We start from the raw sequence: 20005 nt of genomic DNA, 5'->3' as shown, positions 1-20005 counted from the left end.
GTTTTCCCTCTGCATGTGGGAAGGGCTAAAACCTGGGTCCTTGCCTACTGTAACATGTTCCCTTAAGCAGGTGTGTAACCACCCGGCCCCATTTATTTTTATTTCTTAAAAAAATGTTTTTTTAATTGCTACCAGGGTTACTACTGAGACTTGGTGCTTGCACATTGAATCCACTATTCCCAGTGAGTCCCCACCCCTTTTTTTCTTGTGTTGATAGAGACAGAGAGAAATTGACAGGGGAAGGGGGAGATAGAGAGAGAGAGGGACTGAAAGACACCTACAGCCCTACTCCAATGCTTCTGAAGCTCCCCACCCCCCGCAGGTGGGGACTGGGGACTTGAACCCGGGTCCTCTCATACTAGTGTTTGCCTTACCAAGCCCATCCCTATCCCATCACTTATTCATTTAGCCACCTGTCAAAAGACAGTCTGTGTCCCTATTCTAACTACTGTGTGTTGTTAAAATTTCTGAGGCTCTTGCCGGGCCGGCTAGCTTCACGGTGGTGAACAGAGACGCGGAGACAACGGCTGGGCAGGGCAGCTGTATTTCTTTATTCAGGAACAACGATTCACAAACTAAGACAAACTAATCACCAAACAGAACTCTGCTGTCTCATTGCGGCGGCACAAGCACTCTCTTACTCTCGAACTCAGGAACTCTCCAACTCTCGTACTCGGGAACCCTCTGAAACTCTGGCACACTGGAACTCTCTCTTACTCTGTAACCCAAAAACTCTCAAACTCAGGAACCCAAGAACTCTGTCACTCTCGAACTCTGGCTAACTCTGGCACTCTCGAACTCAGGAACCCTCTCCCTTCCTCTCGAACTCAGACACTCTCCAACTCATGAACTCAGGAACCCTCCCTCAGGGTTCCTTGGGGCGGGGCCAAGCAGGCCCGCGAAATTAACAGGACTCATCCAATTCTCTTGGAGGGGGAGGGCTAGAACAAGCCAATGTAAAACATACGACAACTGTGAATTGTGTGTTTTAAACCAGTGTCTTCATGTAGGGAAAGCTTCTCTGAGGAGGTGACTCCCCCCCCTCCCCAGATGTGAAAGGTGAATAAGAATTGAATCAAGACAGTTGGAAAGGTGGAGGAAAACTACCCAGAACCCAGGGTCTGTGAAGACATGGAGTGTGAGGGGGGCATGGGAGAGGGGTACCTCTGAGCATTTGATGAATAAGGGAGACCCTGAACCCAGTGGGAGTGAACAGCCAGCTCCCGGGACGGGTCTCAGCCCAGGCTTGATGCCAAGGTATTGATCTAACAGTCAGCGCCATAGTGTACCAACACTCAGCACCATGGACAGAGCTACGGAGCGCCGTCCGCTCAGCACCACGGACAGCGTCACAGAAGCCTGTCCACTCAGCACCATGGACAGCACCAAAGCTCGCCATCACTCAGCACCATGGACAGCACCCGCCCCACTGCACTGGGGCCACTCCTCCTGTGGCTCTTGCAGATTCTCTCTTTGGGGAAGCAGCCTTGTCTCTGCCTCTCTCTGCTTTTCATATCTTGCCATCTTCTCCCCGGGGCCTGGAGGGTTCCCTGCCTCTGTGAAGCCCCCCCCGGAAGACCCGTTTAAAGATGCAGGCAGGGAAGCAAGTGGAACAGCTCTGAGGGGGGGTCAGGAGAAGACCACCGCGGGATGCCCAGGCCCCAGGCCACTGCCCATGCCTCGTCTCTGTCTGTGTCTGGGGGCTTCGTTATTTTTAAACTGCCCGCTGGGTCTCTCTCCTTCTCTGATATCACTGTCTCATTAACTATTTTCACTTCTGTTTCTATCCTTCGTTGTGTCTCTTCCACAGCTCAGGGCGGGTGTGTCATAGATACTCGGAGAGTGAATGTTATTGCTTGGTCTTAAAGGAAAAAAGATTTATTTTAAATATACCTGAGACAGAAAGAGGGGACTTCAGATGAATAGACGAGAGATAGAAAGACACACACACACACACACACACACACACACACACACACGCACACACACGGGCCAGGCAGTGGTGCACCTTGTTAAGTGCACTCATTACTGTGCACGAGGACCCAGGTTCAAGTCCCTGGTCCCCATCTGCAGGGGGAAAGCTTCATAAGTGGGGAAACAGGGCTGCAGATATCTCTTTGTCTCTCTCCCTTTCTATCTCCCGTTCTCTTCTCAATTTTTCCCTAAATAGAATAAGTAAATAGATAAATAATTAAAACAGAGAAAGAGAGACCGACCTGCAGCTCTGCTCCACTTGTCCGGAAATTTTCCCCACTGCAGGTGAGGACCAGGGGACTCAAACACAGGTCACCATGCATGATAATTTGTGCTTCGGTCATGTGCGCTGCCACCACCACCTCCATTCCAGGGTCCTCACAAGGCACAGACAGGCCAGTGAAGGTGACAGGATGGACTTAACCAGCACAGCCTTTAATGACTCCAGGAACTGGAGCCTCTTAGAAGGCCAAGGGTTGCACCCCAATGTTTGAAGGAATGGCTGGGTGGAGCTGAGTGTGTATGTGTGTGTGTGTTGGGAGGGGGCTGAAGCAGATCCCCAGTCTCCAGAAGCCCACCCTCCCCCCAGTTCTCCACACCCCACTCCCTCCCCACCACACCTGCAGGTCAGAAAGGGCGTCTCTTGAGGACTTGGGATGAAACAGCTTCCTGGGCACCAGCTGGAGAGGTTCTTTTTTTTTCTGAACAAGGGAAATGATTGCAGGAGGGATGGAGGGGGGACAGCAAGGCAGGGAAGGGAGCCCGGCCAGAGAGGCATCGGGCTTGATTCTGGGGCTGATGCCGCAGTGGGTGGAGAGGTGAGGTGGGCGGGCAGGGAAAGGCAGAGGGAGAGAAAGAGAGAGAGAGGGAAAAAAAGAGAGAGAAGTCTGTCTGCTCCACTGTGGGTCCATCTGGTCTTCCCTGTTGTGAATTCTCACATGCCTGGCTTTCTCCCTCTCCCTCTCCCTCTTTCTACCACTCTGCCCAGATCTCTGTCTGTGTGTCTCCCCACCTCCCTTCCCTGCCAGCCAGCGCTGCTGTCATTATCATAGGCAGCGCCGGGGTTCAAGCTCTCCCTTGGCTTGTCACTTCTGCAGACAAGAATTACAGATTTCTCCTTCCCCCAGCCCCCACCTCCCTGGAAAGTGGGGGAGGGGAGTGTGAATCTGTAGAGATCTCTCAATTAGAGCCAATTCATTAAGCTGGCCACTTACCCCTGCCTTCCTGCCACCCCCCACTCCCCCCCCCCCCCCCATGAACTCCTGGCCTCCCGGGAGGGGACTCAAAAAGCAAGTGATGGGTCAGGCTGTCTCATTTATTGCAACTTCCTATCTCTCTGATGGTCCTTCTGCAGCCCTGCCCCACCCTCCATGGGGCTCCCTGGGTGCTGTGCATGGTGCTGAGAGGAGAGGCCCCCCCCCACAGCTCTGCCCACCCTCCATGGTGCTACCTGGGTGCTATGCATGGTGCTGAGAGAGGAGAGACCCCCCACAGCCCTGCCCACCCTCCATGGTGCTCCCTGGGTGCTGTGCCTGGTGCTGAGAGAGGAGAGACCCCACATCTCTGCCCACCCTCCATGGGGCTCCCTGGGTGCTGTGCATGGTGCTGAGAGAGGAGAGACCCCACAGCCCTGCCCACCCTCCATGGGGCTCCCTGGGTGCTGTCCATGGTGCTGAGAGGGGAGAGACCCCACAGCCCTGCCCACCCTCCATGGGGCTCCCTGGGTGCTGTCCATGGTGCTGAGAGAGGAGAGACCCCACAGCCCTGCCCACCCTCCATGGACTCCCTGGGTGCTGTGCCTGGTGCTGAGAGAGGAGAGACCCCACAGCCCTGCCCACCCTCCATGGGGCTCCCTGGGTGCTGTGCCTGGTGCTGAGAGGGGAGAGACCCCACAACCCTGCCCACCCTCCTTGGAGCCCTTGTCTCCTTCTAGCTGCCAGCTGAGGTGTGGAAGTTCAGTTTTACAGTACTCCTCCATCTCCCTTCTCTTTCTCTCAACCCCTCACCCCACCACCACCAGCCCTGTCCCTTGGGATCCCTGAATCCATCAGGGTGTCTCCTGTGGGGAATGTCTGAGCACAGTGTGCTTGAATGATCCCGGTGTGCAGGGGGCAGTGGAGTATGTCTGAGCATGTGACGTGTGGACTGTTTTTTATGCTCGACTGTGAAACCTCATGCTTGCAGGTTCATGAGTCTCCTTGGGGCATGACCAGGGGACATCTCTGGAGGGGAGGGAGGTAACAGAGACATGACCCTATCTGTCCCCCACCCCAGTGATACACTCTGATTCAGCCCAGCTCATTCATCCCTGGTGATTGTGTGTTTATGTAATTTTTTTTTTTTTACTGATTCAATGATTGACAAGACCATAGGATAAGAGAGGTACAACTCCACACAATTCCCACCATCAGAGTTCTGTATCCCATCCCCTCCATTGGAAGCTTTCCAATTCTTTACCCCTCTGGGAGTATGGACCAAAGATCTTTATGGGGTGCAGAAAGTAGGAGGTCTGACTTCTGTAATTGCTTCTGTGCTGGACATGGGTGTTGGTAGGTTGATCTATATGCACAGCGGGGCAGGACTCTGGAGAGGTGGGGTTCTGGGGACAGATTGGTGAGGTCATCTGCCCAGGGAAGTCAGAGGTTGGCGTCATGGTTGCATTTTTATTTAAATCATGTGGACTGAGTGAAGCCAGAAGGAGAAAGAGGAAGACTGGATGATGTCACTCACAGATGGGATCTAAGAAACAAGGCAACAATGGGGACAACACAAGGCAGAGGACAACACAGAGTGAATCTTCAATGAGCTCTAGTCTGTCACAGCAAATCTGGGGATTCAGAAGCAGGAAGGGAGGAGCCCTTAGGGCTGGTTGAGGACCTCAGTTTCTGTGGTGGCTTAAGATGATGATTTGGTAGAAGGTGACATGGATTGATGCCTCTCTTGGGGGTGGAAATGTATCCTGTGACAACTAGAATCCTACAAATCAGGGGCCAAGCAGTAGCACACCCAGTTAAGAGCATGTATTACTATGAGCAAGGACCTTGGTTCAAGCCCCCAATCTGTGTGTGTGTGTGTGTGTGTGTGTGTGTGTGTAAGCTTCATGAGTGGTGAATCAGGGCTGCAGGCATCTCTGTCTCTCTTTCCCTATTTCCCCTTCTGCCTTTCAACTTCTCTCTGTCTTATCAAAATAAATAATAAATTGATAGATTTTTAAAAAAGAGAATTCTGTGGCAGAGGTAGATAGCATCATGGTTATGCAAAAAGACTCTCATGCCTGAGGCTTCAAAGTCCCAGGTTCAGTCCTCTTCACCACCTTAAGCCAGAGCTGATCAGAGCTCTGGTTTAAAATGAGAGAGAGAGAATTCTGTACGTCAACATGTCTTCAAGAAAATGATATTGGAATTAAGAAGGAGCAGTAGAGGGAGAAGAAAAGAGAGGTACTGAGCTGGGGTGGAGGAATTCAGGGGTAAGGACACAGGATTTGTGTGGGGAAGGTCCCATGCAGGTTTGACACCCAGTGTTCACTCTCTGTCTCTCCTCTCCTTGTTTCTGTCCCTCTTTATCTCCCCTTCCTCTCTTGATGTCTGGCTGTCTCTATCTAATAAATAAATATAAAAAAATTAAATGAAATAAAAATAAAGGATTATAAAAATCAGACAGACAGATCAAGAAATATCCAGGTCTTCTGTATTGTTGCAGATTGCCAAGGATATGTGGCTAGAGAATAAATGTGTGATTCCCCTGAGCCTGCCATGTCTCTCTCTCTCCTGCACTCCTCCCCATCTCTACACTGCAGGCAACCACATCTGCTTCCATACTGCCAGGCAGCTCATTAGCATAGCAATCAGCCCCCCACCCCGCCCCATGGCACCCCTGCAAGATCTGGGCAGGACTCACCAGCCTGGGGTCTAGCTGAGGTCACTCCACACTTACAAGGGCTAATGCAGCCGGCCTGGGCAGGTGGCTTGGGAATCCTGGGGCCAAGCATGTCAACTTTCCCTCCTCCCTTCTCTGTCTTCCTTGCAACCAGGACCCAAACTCCCAGCCAGGGAGTGTCTGCAGAGAACAGAGTCTCTCAGGTTGGGGAGTAGAGGAGGGAATGGTTCAGCTTCAGAGTACAGGATTGTCCTTCCTGAGGCTCTGACATCCCAGGTTCAGTCTCCAGCACTGCAACATGCCAGCACTGAGCAGGGTTCTGGTCTCTCTCTATTTCTCTTTCTTTTTTTCTCTCTCCCTCCCTCCCTCCCTCTCTCTCATAGAAATAGAGAGAGACCCCCCCACAGACCTGCCCACCCTCCATGGGCTCCCTGGGTGCTGTGCCTGGTACTGAGAGAGGATAGACCCCACAGTCCTGCCCACCCTCCATGGGCTCCCTGGGTGCTGTCCATGGTGCTGAGAGAGGAGAGACCCCACAGCCCTGCCCACCCTCCATGGGCTCCCTGGGTGCTGTCTATGGTGCTGATAATACAACATTGCTAGCTGTACTATCTTCCACTTCCTCCTCTTTCTTCTCCTCTTCCTCCTCCCCTTCCACCTTCTATAGGAATTGGCAAGGTCATAATTTTTCGTTACAGGTGCATTTTTTTGTATGTGATGGGATTTTTTTTTTTTTTTTTGGCATCAGGACATCTCTATCGCATGACTTTACTGCTCCTGGTAGCCTCTCATTTTTTTCTTTCCCTTTTTAATTCCAGACAGGGCACAACAGAGAGACAGACATCACAGCTCTGTTCAACGCACCATTCATGGGTCTTCCCCTGGTGCATTCTAACAAGTGAGCAATCTTCCGGTTTTGGGGGGGAGGAGGGAGAGAGACAGACAGACAAGAAACCACAGCATGGCTCCCCAATCCACACCCTTCTTTTTTTTTTAATTTTTTAAAATATTTATTTTATTTTTTATTTATTCCCTTTTGTTGCCCTTGCTGTTTTTTTTTTATTGTTGTAGTTATTGATGTCGTCATTGTTAGATAGGACAGAGAGAAATGGAGAGAGGAGGGGAAGACAGAGAGGAGGAGAGAAAGATAGACACCTGCAGACCTGCTTCACCACCTGTGAAGCAACTCCCCTGCAGGTGGGGAGCCGGGGCTCGAACCGGGATCCTTATGCCAGTCCTTGTGCTTTGCGCCACCTGCGCTTAACCCGCTGCGCTACAGCCCGACTCCCAATCCACACCCTTCTGAACTGTCGTCTATTTTGTTTTCATGTGCTGCTGGTGCTCAAACCCGGGGTCTCTTGTATACTGAGACGTATGCTTCACTGTGTGAGCTATATCCTGAACTCTTTTTTTTTTGAGAGAGAGAGCTCCCCCATGTTCGCCATGGTTTTCCTATGTACTGCTAGAGTCCAAAGAGTTCTGTGTTTTGGGGTCCATCTGCAGTGCCCCCCTCCTTCCTTTTTCCTATCCCTGCAGAGAAGGGTGTCCCAGGAGCTGGGACGAAAGCTGAGAAAGGGAAGCAGATGCCATCTCTGCCCCCGGCATGAGCCCTGGGCACAGGCTATCGGGGCCAGCCAGGAGCTGGGTAGGGGGAGGCCCCAAGAGAGACAGGGTCCAGAGAGACTCTAGCCTCCACCCACTCAGCCTGTGCACAACCTCAGCTTTCCCAGGCAGAGAGGCTCATGCATATTCATAGGGTCCTGGCAGCCAGGGAGACAGAAAGTGACGCTGGGAATTTATGAACCAAGATCCCGCTATAAATAACAGCCCGCGGCTGCCGGCTCTTCACCCACTGCGGCCGTAAGCCCAGAGCCTGCCCAGCTGCCTGGGGCTCACGCAACAGAAGCAGCGCTTACACCACACACCACACACATGCAGACACACGCCACAGAGAGAGATACACCACAGAGACACACACCACAGAGACACACCAGAGACACAGAGACACACACTATAAACACTCCACAGAGACACACACTGCAGAGACACACCACAGAGATACACACCACAGAGACACAAAGACACACACTATAAACACTCCACAGAGACACACACTGCAGAGACACACCACAGAGACACACACCACAGAGACACACACCACACACACCACAGGGAGACACACACCACTGAGATAGATACATATCACAGAGACACACAGCACAGAGATACACACCACTGAGATGCATATCACAGAGACACACACACACACACCACACACAGTAACACACACCACACACAGAGACACACCACACACATGCAGACTCACACCACACACAGACCCTGCCCTGGGTCTCTCCCCATACCTCCTCTCTCCACACACTAAGTTACAAAACTTACCTGGACATATCTGGGAAGCCTCATGGATTCAGGCCCTGCCTCTGCCCACAGGAGCTCTCTCCCTGTGTCCCCCTGTTCCACCCAGACATCTTACAAACTTCATAAGTGAGAGAAAGAGAGAGAGAGAGGGAGGGAGCGGGGCAGTATCATGTTGGCTGATGGTGGTGCTGGGGGTGGAACCTGGGACCTCAGAGTCTCAGAGCCTCAGGTAGGAGACTCTTTTTGCAGAACTGGGATGCTGTCTCTGCAGCCCACATTTATTTAATGAGAGAAACGCAGAGAAAACAATACAAAGAGAGGAGAGAGAGAGAGAGAGAGAGACACCCAAGTCCTGCTCAACTTTGGCTTCTGGTCTTGCTGGACATTGAACACAGGACCTCAGAGCTTTAGTCAGGAGAGTTTTTCACAGAACTATATGCTGTCTCTGCAGCCTCTTTTTATTTATCTTTATTTTTAGGAGAGAAGAGATGCCAGGGATGGTGGTCTGGGAGGTGGCACAGTGGATAAAACATTAAACTCTTCAAGCATTGAAGTCCTGAGTTCAATCCCTGGAAATACATGCACCAGTGTGATGTCTGGTTCTTTCTTTCTCTCTCTCTCTCTCTCTCTCTCTTTCTCTCTCTCTCCTCCTGTCTTTAAAGGGATGCCAGGGATGGAATTTAGGACCTCATGCTTTAGAGTCCAAGAATCTTGTAATTGGGCCTTATGGTTATAAATTAAGTAGGAAGGGAGAGACAGAGAGAGAGAAGCAGAGCCTCTTTCTAGCACATGCAGTACTGGGGATGGAACTCAGGACCTCATTCCACATTCTCTACACTGGGTTTTGAATCCTAGCCAAAATCAATCCTGAATTGGCCCCTCCTGATGGTAGTGTTGATGGTGCAGTGTCCTCCATCCCCTGATGCATGGGGCATCTCTGGAACCCCCAGGCAGGCTCCCTGGGACCAAGAGGTAGGTCCCCCTGAAGGTGGCAGGTGCTGACAACCTTCCTCCTCACAGCTGTGGGGTGTGTGCCCCCCTATTAGAGCAGGATCTGGGCAGAACCCCAAGAGCCTCTTCCCCACCCCACCCCTCAGGCCCCCAGGCAATGAGGACTCAGCACCCCAGCAGGTGCCTGGAGTCTTGGCACCCAGGACTGGCAGCAGAGACACCCCACTCAGGGTGGAAACCAGGCCAGCTTGGCACTGGGGGCCCCTGACACAGCTGATAGTCTTTTTTTATCACCCTCACCCCACCCTGAGTTCCCCACATACTAGGACAGACCACAGTCCATTAGAATTTCACCCTGTATTTTTCTTTTCTCTCTCTCTCTCCCTCTCCCCCTCCCTCTCTTTTCTCTCTCTCTCTCTCCCTCTCCCCCCGCCTCCTTTTTTTCTTTCTTTTCCAGTTAAGAAGCATTTACTCAGGAGTCAGGCGGTAGCGCAGCAGGTTAAGCACAGGTGGTGCAAAGCGCAAGGATTGGCTTAAAGATCCCGATTCGAGCCCCCGGCTTCGCACCTGCAGGGGAGTCGCTTCACAGGCAGTGAAGCAGGTCTGCAGGTGTCTGTCTTTCTCTCCCCCTCTCTGTCTTCCCCTCCTCTCTCCATTTCTCTCTGTCCTATCCAACAATGATGACAACAATAATAACTACAACAATAAAACAACAATGGCAACAAAAGGGAACAAATAAATATTTAAAAAGGACCAATGACTCTCACACCTATTTATCCTATCCTATCCTATCCTATTCATTCTTTGATTACAAATAGATTACAAGAACAAATTCTGGAGAAGTTGTGGGGAGCAAAGGAACCCTTCTGCACTGCTGGTGGGAATGTAAATTGGTCTAACCCCTGTGGAGAGCAGTCTGGAGAACTCTTAGAAGGTTAGAAGTGGCTTTACCTTATGACTCAGTAATTCCTCTCCTAGGGATATATTCTAATGAACCAAACACACCCATTCAAAAAAGATCTGTGTTTAACTGGGGAATGTTATGCATGTGCAAACTATTGTATTTACTGTTGAATGTAAAACATTAATTCCCCAATAAAGAAATAATAATAAATAGATCTGTGTTTATAGCAGTGCGATTTTAATAGCCAAAACATGAAAGTAACAGGCTAGGTGTCCAACAACAGATAAGTGTCTGAGTAAGTTGTGGTCTAGATACACACTGGAATACTACTCAGCTATGAAGAATGATGAATTCACCTTCACCTTATCTTTCATGGAGCTTGAAGGAATCCTGTAGAGTGAGATAAGTCAGAAAGAGAAGGGCGAGTATGGAATGATCTCACTGTTGGACAGAAGTGGAGAAATAAGAACAGAAAGGGAAAACACAAAGCAGAACTTGGATTGGGTTTAGTGGATTGCACCAAAGTAAAAGACTCTGGGGTGGGGAGAGAGTGGGAATTTTCAGGTCTTGGTGCATGATGGTGGAAGAGGACTTAGGCTTGTTGGGGGGGGGGGAGTGTTTGGCAGAAAACTGGGAAGTTTTACACATGTACCAACAACTGTACTTATCATAAACCATTAACCCTCCCAATAATAATAAGAAGAAAAGGTTACAAGACTGTAGGGTTACAGGGCCTAGTTACACACAGCCCTCACCACCGAAGTTCTGTGCCATTCCCCCCACACCCAATGGTGACCACCAGAGTTCTCCCAAAGTCCTGGAGACAGTTTGTGGGTTTTAGTTCAGCTGAGATTCTTTCTGGATGAGAGAGAGAGAGAGAGAGAGAGAGAAGAAGGAGGAGGAGGAGGAGGAGGAGAAGTAGAAGGAGGAGAAGTAGAAGGAGGAGAAGGAGAAGGAGGAGAAGGAGAAGAAGAAGGAGAAGAAGGAAGAAGGGGGAGGAAAGATTAAGGAAGAGGAGAAAATTATGATGGGGTGAAGATAGAAAGGAGGAGAGGAGAAAGGGAGAGAAGAGAGAAAGGAGGAGGAGGAGAGAGAGGCTCCAGGCAGTAGTTAACCTGGCTAAGTCCACAAATTACAGTGCACACATGGCACAAAGCACAAGGACCAGCATAAGGATCCCGGTTTGAGCCCCCAGCTCCCCACCTGCAAGGGGGTCATTTCACAAGCGGTGAAGCAGGTCTGCGGGTGTCTGTCTTTCTCTCCCCCTCTCTGTCTTCCCCTCCTCTCTCCATTTCTCTCTGTCCTACCCAACAACAACATCAATAACAATAATAGTAAGCACAACAAATATAAAACAAGGGCAACAAAAGGAAAAAAAATAGCCACCAGGAGCAGTGGATTCATAGTGCAGGCACCGAGCCCCAGCAATAACCCTGGAGGCAAAAAATAAAAAAAAGAAATTACAATGTGTAAGGACCCTGGTTCAAGCCCCTTGTCCCCACCTGCAGGGGGAAAGCTTCACGAGTGGTGAAGCAGGGCTGCTGGTATCTCTCTGTTTCCCTCCCCTCTCAATTTCTCTCTGTCTTTATCCAATAATAAATAAATTAAAATATATTTAAAAATACTTTGAGAGAGAGACCACAGCCCTTAGCTGGGAGGGTCACAGGGCTGAGTGGCCTGGGATGGGGCATGTGTGATGTCTGCTTAGAGCCTGGGACTTGCAGACCTGATGTCTTGAGTTTAGTCCCTGGGAGAGTGATTCTGTCTTTCATGCTGTCATCAGTCAATAAATAAAAAAAAAAAAAACTTCAAGGTCTGGGAGGTGGCACAGTGGTCAAAGCATTGAACTCTCAAGCATGATGTCTTTTTTTTTTTTTTTTTTTTTTTACATTCCCCAGATGTCTTAAGTTCCATCCCTAGCAGCACTGGGCCCAGAGTGATGTCTAGTTCCCTTCTCCTTTCCTCCCCTTCCCTCTCCTCTCCTTGCCTCATCTTGCCTCTCCCTCTCATTAATATATATATATATTTATCAGAGCACTGCTCAACTCTGGCTTAGGGTGGTGCAGGGGATTGAACCTGGGACTTTGGAGCCTCAGTCAGTAGATTCTCTCTGCGTAACTATTACGCTATCTACTTCTGCCCAATAAAATATTTTTTTAAAGTCTTCAAATCAAAAAGGAGCCAGGCCGTATCACACACCTGGTTGAATGCACATCTCACCATGTGTGAAGACCCAGGTTCAAGCCTTTGATTCCTACCTGCGGGGGTGGGTGGGTTTCCAGAGTGGCGAAGCAGGGCTGCAGGTGTCTCTTCTCCTCCTTCTTCATCTCCTCCTCCTCTCCCTCCTTTCTCTCCTCCTCCTCTTCATTGGACTCTCAAGGGTGAGGTCCTGGGTTCCATCCCTGGTATCAAATGTGTTAGAGAGAGGCTCTGCTTCTCTCTCTCCCTCCCTCCCTCTCTCTCTCTCTCTCTCTCTCTCTCTCTCTTTCTGTGTGTGTGTGTTTCAGAAAGGAAGGAAGGAAGGAAGGGAAGAAAAATAAAGGAAAGAAAGAAAGGAGTCGGGCAGTAGCGCAGCGGGTTAAGCACACGTGGCACAAAGCGCAAGGACCGGCGTAAGGATCCCGGTTTGAGCCCCCGGCTCCCCACCTGCAGGGGAGTCGCTTCCCAGGCGGTGAAGCAGGTCTGCAGGTGTCTGTCTTTCTCTCCCCCCTCTCTGTCTTCCCCTCCTCTCTCCATTTTTCTCTGTCCTATCCAACAACGACGACAACAATAATAACGACAACAATAAAACAACAAGGGCAACGAAAGGGAATAAATAAATAAATACATATAATAAAAAAAGAAAGAAGTAAAGGAAGGGGAAGAAAGAGAAAGTGGAAGGAAAGAGAAAGGGAGGACAAAAAGGAAAGAGAGAGAGAGAGGAAAAGAGGAAAGGAAGTTAGGATCCCATATCTGTGACCTTGGGAGAACCACTACAGTTTCCAATGGAGGGCATGGGAATGGAGTGGAGTTCTACCCCTGTTATCTTACAATTTTACAAAGCAATAGTAAATCACTAATAAAAGAACATGAAGGGAAAAAAAAGGAGGGAGAAAGGAAGGAAAGAAAAAAGAGAAAGAGAATGATTTCCAGACATGGGCCCAGCTTGGACTTGAACCTGGACCCTCCACCAACACACACCACTCTCTACCCCCAGCCTGAACCACCTCACCCATGGTCTTCCTTCCCAGGCCTGCGAGTGACCTCACATCCTGGGTGCTGGAGGTGGGGGGGGGGGCTGTGACCAGATGGACAGGCAGAGAGGCGAGCCCCCCACACACACACACGGTGCCAACAGAGCTAAGGACAGGGACGGTCATCACAAGTTGGGGGCCCTGGTCGGGGGGGGGGGAGGTAGTGCCACAATGCTCACTGATTAAGTGGCCTTTCTGGAACCCACCACCTGGCAGAACAATCGTATCTGGCGTCCATCCCAGCCTCTGGGAGGGGGGACAGGGGGGCCCCAGCTCTGATGGCAGCGTGAGGACGGAAGCAGCTGCTCCCCACTCCCCCCCACCTTTCAAGTGACCCCTTTCTCACTGACAGAAGGCTGGGGACCCACTGACCACCCCGCTGTCCCCTCCCCTCTCCCCCAAGACCTGCCTTATTTAGACCTTGGTTTCTGGGAGGAAACGTCAAGAAAAGGAGGGGGTGTCGGCCCCCCAACACCACACACACACACACATCTCCCAAATGCTAGCCTAGAACTCTCATCCAGTTTCTTTCCTTTCTCTTTTTTTTCTAGTTTTTTTTTAATCTTCATTGATTTATTGAATAGAGATAGCCAGAAATCTAGAGGAGAGATGGAGAGGAAGAGAGACAGAGAGACACCTGCAGCCCTGCTTCACCACTTGCAAAGCTTTCCACCTGCAGGTAGAATCTACTTATTTTCTTTTCTGTTGATCCCCCCCCTTTCCTGTGAGTTCCTTCCTTCCTTCCTTCCTTCCTTCCTTCCTTCCTTCCTTTCTTTCTTTCTTTCTTTCTTTCCCTTCCTTCCTTGCTTTCTTGCTTTCCTGATCAACATCTTTCTCTTCTATCAATTTCTTTTTTTTTTCTTTTTTTTTGCCTCCAGGGTTATCGTTGGGGCTGGGTGCCTGCACTACAAATGCACTGCTTCTGGAGGCCATATTTTCCATTTTCGTTGCCCTTGCCGTTGTTATTATTGTTATTGGTGCTCTTGTTGTTGGATAGGACAGAGAGAAATGGAGAGAGAAGGGGAAGACAGAGAGGGGGAGAGAAAGATAGACACCTGCAGACCTGCTTCACCGCCTGTGAAGGTGGGGAGCCGGCGGCTCAAACTGGGATCCGTAGGCCGGTCCTTGCAATTTGCGCCATGTGCGCTAAACCCGCTATGCTACCGCCCGCCCCCTCTTCTATCAATTTCTTTCCTAATCATCTTCCTTCCTTCCTCCCTCCCTCCTTTCCCTCTTTCTCTCTCTCTCTCTTTCTTTCTTTCTTTCTTTCTTTCTTTCTTTCTTTCTTTCTTTCTTTCTTTCTTTTTCTTCCCTGATCAATTTCTTCCCGGAGATGGAACTCAGGACCTCATGCTTGAAAGCCCAGTGCTTAATCTGCTGTGCCCCCTCCCAGGCTGTGGAATCACTGTGTTTTTTGTTTGTTTTTGTTTTTTCAGCCTGAGCTCTGCTCAGCTCTGGCTTCTGGTGGTGCTGGAGATTGAACCTGGCACTTGAGCGTATCAGGCAGGAGAGCCTTATACAAAACCACTGTGCTGTGTCCTCAACCTTGGTTTCTTTATTTCTTATTGGGTAGGTGCCAGGATTAAACCAACAGAGTGTGTGTTCAACCACTGCCTGGAGGAGTCTTTAGGGATCAAGGAGCCAGGCAATGGCTCACCTGGTTAAGCACACACATTAGAGTAGAGGGACCTAGGTTCAAGCTCCTGGTTCTCACCTGCAGGGAGGAAGCTTCCTGAGGGGTGAAGCACGGCTGCAGGTGTCTCTCTGTCTCTCTCCCTCTCTATCTCTCCATCCCTTTTTCATTTCTCTATGTTTCTATCCAATAATAAATAAATAAATAATAAAAAGATTTTGGGAGTCGGGTGGTAGCGCAGCGGGTTAAGCACACGTGGCGCAAAGTGCAAGGACCGACTTAAGGATCCTGGTTCGAGCCCCCGGCTCCCCACCTGCAGGGGAGTCGCTTCCCAGGCTGTGAAGCAGGTCTGCAGGTGCCTATCTTTCTCTCCCCCTCTCTGTCTTCCCCTCCTCTCTCAATTTCTGTCTGTCCTACCCAACAACAGCAACAATAACAACAACAATAAAACATCAAGGGCAACAAGAGGAAATAAATATTTTAAAAATTAAGAGAAAAGATTTAAAAAAGAAAAAACAGGGAGTCGGGCAATAGCACAGTGGGTTAAACGCATGTGGCGCGAAGTGCAAGGACTGGCATAAGGATCCCGGTTCGAGTCCCCGGCTCCCCACCTGCAGGGGAGTCGCTTTACAGGCGCTGAAGCAGGTCTGCAGGTGTCTATCTTTCTCTCCCCCTCTGTCTCCCCTCTTCTCTCCATTTCTCTCTGTCCTATTCAACAATGATGGCAACAATAATAACTACAACAATAAAACAAGGGCAAAAAAGAATAAATAAATAATTAAAAAAGAATGTGAAACATTACTTCTCCAATAAAGAAAATAAATAAATATTTTTTAAAAAATTTTAAAGATTCCATTGGGAGTCAGGTGGTAGCACAGTGGGTTAAGCGCATGGGGCTCAAAGCACAAGGACCAGCATAAGGATTCCAGTTTGAGCCCCCAGCTCCCCACCTGCAGGGGAGTCGCTTCACAGACAGTGAAGCAGCTTTCTCTCCCCCTCTCTGTCTTCTCCTCTCTTCACTTCTCCCTGTCCTATCCAACAACGACGACATCAATAACTACAGCAATAAAACAACAAGGGCAACAAAAGGGAATAAATAAATAATTTTAAAAAGAGAGAGAGCGAGATACCATTAAATAAGATGACTATAGACCCTCTTCAATCCAAGGGTGGCCTTCTAAAGCTTCTAGACCTGGTACCCCGGGAGGGGGGGGAGCAGTGGGTAAAGCATTGGACTCTCAAGCATGAGGTCCTGAGTTCCATATCTGGCATTGCTTGTGCCAGAGGGAGGACCTATCTATCTACCATCTATTTATCTAACCACCTCTATCTTTTACATCCTTTTTTGAGAACTAAAGAAATCATTATTTGGGCCAGGAGGCGGTGCACCTGGTTGAGCGTGCACATGTTACAATGTGCAAGGACCCGGGTTCAAGCCCCCAGTCCCCACCTGCAGGAGGAAAATTTCACGAGTGGTGAACCAGGGCTGCAGGGGTCTCTCTGTTTCTCTCCCTCTTTATTCCCTCTTCTGCTCTCAATTTCTGGCTTTCTCTATCCAATAAGTAAACAAAGACAATAAAAATAAATAAAATTATATCAGTGATTGAATATCGATTTACAAAATTATAAGGTCACAAGGGTATAATTGCACATTGTTCCCACCACCAGAGTTCTGTGTCTCCATTCCCTCCATTGGAAGCTACAGCAGTCCTCCTAAGGTCTGTCTTTCTTAAATAAAGAGATCGTTCTCTGAAAAAAAGAACAGGTGGTCTGAATCACACCCCTCAGAAAGAAGGTGTCAATCTGGGCATGGAATTGGGCCAATTCTGAGATACCTTCTGGAGTCCACATCTGTCATCTTGAAACTGTCTTCATTGAGGACCATAGGGGACCCTTATTCTAGAGAGAGCTCCCACTTTCCCTAAGAACCCCCAGCTGGGGAGGGACCCTCCAAGTCTCTACTGCTGCCTGTTAGTTCCCCTGTGTCCTGGCTTTCTTTTTTTCTTTCTTTCTTTCTTTCTCTCTTTCTTTCTTTCTTTCTTTCTTTCTTTCTTTCTTTCTTTCTTTTTTCCCTTTGTTGCCCTTGTTATTTATCATTGTTGTTATTGTTGGATAGGACAGAGAGAAATCAAGAGAGGAGGCGAAGACAGAGAGGGGGAGAGAAAGACAGACACCTGCAGACCTGCTTCACCGCCTGTGAAGCGACTCCCCTGCAAGTGAGGAGCTGGGGGCTTGAATTCTTATGCTGGTCTTTGGGCTTTGCGCCATGACTTAACCCGCTGTGCTACTGCCCAGCCCCCTTATTTGTTTGTTTTTCCCAGAGCCTTGCTCAACTGTGGCTTCTGGTGATACTGGGGATGGAACCTGAGACTTTAGAGCCTCAAGCAGGAGAGTCTTTTGCAGAACCATCATATTATCTCTCCAGGGCTATAGATGAAGCAGGACTGAAAATCTCTCTCTCTCTCTCTCTATTCCTCTGCCCTCTCCTCCCCTCCTCAATTTCTTTCAGTCTCTATCAATAAATAAATATTATTTATTTATTCCCTTTTGTTGCCCTTGTCTTATTGTTGTTGTCATCATTGCATAGGACGGAGACAAATGGAAAGAGGAAGGGAAGACAGAGAGGGGGAGAGAAAGCGACTCCCCTGCAGGTAGGGAGCCGGGGGCTTGAACCGGGATCCTTAAGTCGGTCCTTGTGCTTTGTGCCACCTGTGCTTAACCCTCTGCGCTACTGCTGGACTCCCAAGTATTTAACTGTTCTTAATGAAAGAAAGACCTTCCTGCCTGAGGCTCTGAGATCCCAGGTTCCATTGTCAGCACCACTGTCGGCCAGAGCTGAGCAGGGCTCTGAGAGGAGAGAAAAAAAGAGAGAAAGACAGGAAGGAAGGAAGGAAGGAAGGAAGGAAGGAAGGAAGGAAGGAAGGAAGGAAAGAAGGAAAAGAAGAGAAAAGAAAAGAAAAGAAAGTTTAAAAAAAAGTCTAGGTTTCCAAACAAAATCCAGATCTTGCCCAGATGAGCTGTACCACACCCCTGGGTGGGTGAGGACACCCCCCACCCCGTGCTGGGCTCTGAGGGCCCCATGTCACCTTTCTGTCCCCCTGCCCCGCCTCCCCCTCACTTGGGACTTCTGCCGGCCCGAGCAGATCATTCTTCCCACCCTGACCTTGTCCCCCTCGGGGACGGATGGATTTCAGAGACACATTCCCCTGTGGTGTTCCTGCCCCCCACCCCCGCGGCACTGAGAGCTGCAGATTTATACCCCGGCCAGAAATTGGATTCCGGGGGTCAGAGAAGTGTCTGAATAGCTCCCCTGTTCATTTGTACTTGTGACAGGTTGAGCAAGAGACAAAGCCTGCGGCCCGTGGTGTCTGCAGGGAGGGGGGCCGTCTGTGTGTGTGTCTGTGTGTGTGTTGGTGTGTCTGTCTGTGTGTCTGTGTGGGTGTGTCTGTCCGTGTGTCTCTCTGTATATGTATCTTTTCATGTGTGTGTGTGTGTGTGTGTGTGTCTATGTGTCGGTGTGTCTGTCCGTGTGTCTGTGTGGGTGTGTCTGTCCGTGTGTCTCTCTGTGTATGTATCTTTTCATGTGTGTGTGTGTGTGTGTGTCTGTGTATGTGTCAGTGTGTCTGTCCATGTGTCTCTCTGTGTATGTGTATTTTCATGTGTGTGTGTGTGTGTATGTCTGTGTATGTGTCGGTGTGTCTGTCCGTGTGTCTGTGTGGGTGTGTCTGTCCGTGTGTCTCTCTGTGTATGTGTCTTTTTGTGTGTGGTGTGTGTTTGCGTGTGGCTGTGTGTGTGTGTTTGTGTGTCTGTGCAGTGTGTCTGTGAGTCTCTGTGTATGTCTGCCTGTGTCTGTGTGTCTGTGTCTCTGTGTGTCTATGCGTCTGTATGTGTCTGTGTGTCTGTCTGTATGTGTGTCTGTGTATGTGTAAGCATCTGTGTCTTTGTGTGTCTGTCTGTCTGTCTGTCTTTCTGTATGTGTCTCTGTGTGTGTGGCCTTGTGAGGAGTCCGTTGGCATAAGAACTAGACGTATAAAGCATGTGCACTGGAGGGTTAGAGGAAACTCCCATTCCTGACCAACTGCTGTTAGAAAGGGGACCTCAGTGATCTGGGGTAGGGGCCACAGTGGATAAAGTACTGGGCCCTCAAGGGTGAGGTCCTGAGATCGAGCCCCTGCACCACATGTGCCAGAGAGAGGCTCTGCTTCTGCCTTCATAAGAAACAAATCTTAGGGGGTAATCAGGTGGTGGCACCCCTGGTTGAGCACACAGGTTACAGTGCACAAGGACCCAGGTTCAAGCCCCCGGTCCCAACCTGCAGGGGGAAAGCTTCCCAAGTGGTGAAGCAGGGCTGCAGGTGTCTCTCTGACTCTCTCCCTTCCTATCTCCCCCTCTCCTCTCAATGTATCTGTCTCTAGCCAATAAATAAAAAAATTAAGAAAAAAAATCTTTAAAAAGAGACAGGGGCCAAAAATAACTCTCTGGGCAGTGTACCTGCTCGGCCATCCCCACACCCTGGGTTCAAACCCTGGTGCCACATGGGTGGCACCATTGCACTGGGGGAAGACCAGGTGTTATGACATCTCTGTGTCTCGGGGGTCTAAAAGCAAAAGCAGCCTGGGTGTATGTGGTGACATTCCACATGCGGTAACCCTGCTTGTCAAAAAAGACAGGGCTTGGAAGCATGGAACATTTTAGAGCTTCCCACCTCCACACCCCTACCCCGCTCCCCAAAAAAGAAGACTAGGGAGAGAGAAACAGGAAGAGAAACTAGTGTGGCAGGCCCTCCGGAGAAGACACCCACCTCTACTGCCTCTCTCTCTCTCTCTCTCAAGATGAGACTGTCAGATGCAAATGTAGCATTGCCTCTTTGGAGCAAACGATCCTTAAATATAAAAGAAATGCCTTCTTGATATCTACACAGACAGGATCAAAAACCCCACGGTTCTCCGCCAAGAGCTGAGCTTTTATTTCCCTGTGAAGTTTTCCCGAATCTTGCCTGCAGCGACGGGGAGCCCCACAGAACCCTGGCTCGTGGGAGGATCAAGCCCTTTGAAGACC

General features: G+C 49.7%; 1 protein-coding gene across 2 annotated transcripts in view; it reads left to right on the top strand.

The window, feature by feature from the left end:
* The window catches only part of OLFM2 (olfactomedin 2), a 78760-nt gene that overhangs the window by 28798 nt on the left and 29957 nt on the right, over positions 1-20005 (top strand). The window lies entirely within an intron of this gene.

This window comes from Erinaceus europaeus, chromosome 23, assembly GCF_950295315.1.
Source record: "Erinaceus europaeus chromosome 23, mEriEur2.1, whole genome shotgun sequence".
In the NCBI taxonomy this organism is placed as follows: Eukaryota; Metazoa; Chordata; class Mammalia; order Eulipotyphla; family Erinaceidae; genus Erinaceus; species Erinaceus europaeus.
The sequence above is the reverse complement of the archived record's forward strand: the minus strand, read 5'-3'. Positions and strand labels throughout refer to the sequence as shown.